The sequence below is a fragment of the Nesoenas mayeri genome, assembly GCF_963082525.1.
Source record: "Nesoenas mayeri genome assembly, chromosome: 8".
In the NCBI taxonomy this organism is placed as follows: domain Eukaryota; kingdom Metazoa; phylum Chordata; class Aves; order Columbiformes; family Columbidae; genus Nesoenas; species Nesoenas mayeri.
The window spans coordinates 20,440,704-20,444,565 of NC_137554.1; positions in this window are offsets into that span (position 1 = coordinate 20,440,704).

A 3,862-nucleotide genomic window follows, 5' to 3' on the forward strand; every position below is an offset into this window, starting at 1 on the left:
AATGCAGATAAAGGCTTGGAAAAATTCTCAGAAGGGGGAGTGTCTGAGCCTGACCTTAAATGGGGTCCCAGCAACAGATGTGTGTATGTGGGTGGTCCTAGATGAGGCTGCCTGGGGCAATTAAACCCATTAGTGCCCTCAGGGCCTTGACACTCAGGCTAATGACTTTAGTTCCTCCCTTAGGCTTAGTCATGGTGTAGGTTAAACAGCAGGTGAGAAGTATTTTGCTGAAGTTAACCCAGCTCCTGTCCAAAATGGCCCAGATGCAGAAAGAGATGCTTATGGCAGGAAGGGTTAACAGCCCCAGACTGGTTTCTGTGTGGATGCAGCCATCTCTCTGCTAGGTGCAGGGATCCAGAGCACATCCATGCTCCCCAGTGCCCACAGCCATGATGCTGAGCAAGCCCAGAGCTGTGGAGGCCAGACTGTGGGGAAACCCATCAACTCCACTCCATGCACAGCCCAAGTACCAAACACAGGTGGGTGGGAAGTGCACCGAGCCTACACTTGCTGTTCCAATCCATCCTTCCCCTGCAGACACAGAGCTCCCTGCTCCAGCTGGTGCCACGGGCCAGGTACCAGCTCCTTCAGCAGCACCCACAACCAGCCCCACACCGGTACATCAGCACCCCCACCGCTCAGGCTGGGACATTTGATGGTACCAACTCGACTCTTGCTGTTCAGCCTCCTCTCGCCCCAGGGCTGAGCCCTGTGGGGATCATGACAGCTGTGGGCACTCAGGTCCCTCTGCGGACCACGGAGGGGCCGCTCCAGCACCGCCACTGCCGGGCTGGGCTTTTTAAGGAAGCTGCTCATGGTCCAGCACGCAGCTCCTGTCCCCGGGCTTGTGCCGTGGTGAGGACTGGGATGAGGCACTGCTCTGTTCCCACGCTGGTGGTGCACCTGGACACATCATCTTGTAAACTGGGAGGACAACCCCACATCACCCCTGCATGACAGCATCACTCTGATCCCACCAGCTCCACAGAAACAGAGGAGTGAAAGTGCTAATAATTAAGCCTCTGTTAAGCACAGCAAAGCTCTTTAACTGCTGATGTTGCAGTGACAGGGATTTGCTTTGCATCTGCTGTTAAAAGCAGCCTGTGCAAAACTGCCGGCTTGTGTGCCAACCCCAGGGTGAGGAAGATGCCACATCAGCCACCCACTTTTACCTGCTTCCCTCTCGCAGTCTGGGCCTCCAAACACCAACTCACACATGCTGGTGATGCTCCAGCTCCTGCATTGGGAGTGCACCGTGGCAGCTGCTCTGCTGCACATCACCCGCTTCCTGCCCAGAAAACTCCCTCTGTTAGAGGTCTGGTCCTCACCTTCCAAAGACGATGACTCTAGCCAGTGGCTCATTGCTCCCTCTTTGTAGTATCATTGATGTAGTCTTGTAAAAACACTCTTTCTAACTGCAGGTCCTTGTGTGGTGACTCCATCCTACCCTAGTTAAAAAATCCAGCTCCTCATCAGCTCATACTGCCTGTAAAGTTCTGAATTTTTGCTCCAGAAGGGGATTTCTCATTGCCTTGCACTGGGCTGTGATTTTGCAGCCTTGGTCAGCCACTGACTGCATTGGCAGCCTCTGCCTGAGGACACTTGGGTGCATCAATGAGGGCTGTCACAGTGCCTGTCACCTGGGGATGAAGGGGGGCAAAGGGGTGGCACTGCACCGCCAGTCCTTACCCTGCAGGCTCCTTGGATGTGCACCAGCTCCAAGGCGGGGGAAGGAATCTCAAAGAGATGTTTCTGGGCTGATTAAAGTTAATTAGCTCAAATTATGCCTCTGAAGGGAAATGTTTCTTATTTCAGATTCCCGCCGACTTGGGCCCAAGCCTGGTTTTCATAAGGTCGGTAACTGCAAACAGATAGAGCCCTTTCATTGGAAACAGGCAGCGCAGCATATAATTAAAGAAGTATGCACTGGCATCTCAAAGAACCGTTTTCAATTACTGCTATTTCGAGAGGATTAAGGGGAAATATTTCAAACAAGACCACTGCAAAAATAGATTTTGTTTGTCATTAGCTTTGAAATAATATTTGACTTAAGGGCTGAAATTTCCATATGCCAAGTCTGCCTCTGGCGGCACTTTCCCCAAGGGCTGGGAAGAGAATGATTCATAGCAGCATGGGAGCAGAGCTCCCTAGGTATGGTCCTATTTCCACATGGGAAATGCCTTCTTTTTTCCCTGGCCAGTTTTATCTCTGTGGCAGCCTGAAAGTGACGCAGAGGGCAGCCTCAGATGCAAGGAACACACTGCATGGGACTTACTTGGTTACCAGGCTGCACCTGAAGTGCTCTGGGGACACATTGCTGCTGCTTTCAGATAGAAACACCCTCCCACGGAGGGAGTGATGGCTCCCTTCATCCAGACGCTCTCCTTGGCCAGGCCAGCTGTACCTCTGACCCTTGTGATTTGCTGCCCTGTCTCTGCGTAGCATGAGCCTGTGGGTGCGAATTTGGGCTGGTCTATTCTGCCAGCGGCCATGCAGGTGGCCTGGAAGATGCTGTTTTGCCGCAGTCACTGCAATAGTAAAAAGATGCATACTGTAATGTACCCGGATAGGATGGAGACCACTTCACCCAACCACAGACATTTCAGTGCCAGGATTTGTTCAACAGCTTCTGAGATACCTATCATACGTCAATCAGAAGTTGGTTACTATCCATATGAAAGGATCTCAGACTCATATTTGCAGGTTCAACACCTAATTATCAGGCAACTTGAGTGCATTGAGAGTTTCCAAGCTTTGTTTGGCATGCTCAAAGTGGGCATGTTCATCTTCCCTTTGTAGGGCTTGACTTCTCCGAGAAAAGGGCTATTTCTCACAGCACCTGGAACAGTCGTGCCCCTGACTCCCCAGGGGCTCCTAAAGCCCTGTGTGTAGTCAACAGCATGGGAAGGGCCTGGCCACAGGGTGGTGAGAAGGGCTTTTTACTGACATTTGCCTAGGGAGCTTATGAGGCTCAAGCAACAGAAACACTGGTCCTAGTAGGATCATGAGAAATCATTTCTCTGTGCTATTTACAGCAACAAAGGACATATTTTTCCTTTTGGAAACACCACAAGGAGGATGTTTCTCATGGCTGTTGAGAAAGAGGGGTTCGACTTTGGGGAATAGCATGGGTTGGGGTGCGTAAGCTTAAGGCAGTAAGGCAACACATCAAAGAGAGCCAAGGACACCAAAAACGGAGTTTGGCCACTTCCATGTCAAAGTGCGAGGCTGTTGGCACCAGCTCAGACTCTTACATGTGAGAGCAGCTGCAGAGATGTCTGATGAGTAGAGGCACTAAAAGACAGCTCCTCTCCATGTGCACAGGCCAGAGGCACTTCTAAATGCATGTCCACTGGGTCCAGGGGACATGTGACAGCTTCCCTGTCCCACAAAGTGACTGATGGGCAATGAAAAGGCTGAGAGGTGTGGGCTTCCTATTTGTCAATGGAGCTACATAACCCAAAGGGTAACCCAAAGTGCTTTCTGTTTCCAGACCTGCATGCTTCAAAGGCTCAGAGGGCTCCATCTCAGCCAAAAAGACTCCAAACATACTGCAAGAACTAGTGGCAGGGGGAAAATAGCACACCAAAGCAGATTGGGTCAAACAAGACCAAGCTCATGGAAATTTTTCACTGTTAGCAGGTCTTGGGTGGCTGTTGGACTAAAAGCACCTGAGAGGAAGCCACTAGCCTTGGGAAGCAGGGACCAGGAGATGCATCTCTGCTGTGAGTTCAGAGCAAAAACATAGCCACAAAGTCCTGCCAGAATAACATCACCCAGAAGCCAGACGGCAGGGAGAGAATGGCAGATGTAGGAAGGTGCACATCTCCAAAGATGGGGAAAGAAAATGCAAAGCGCAGCA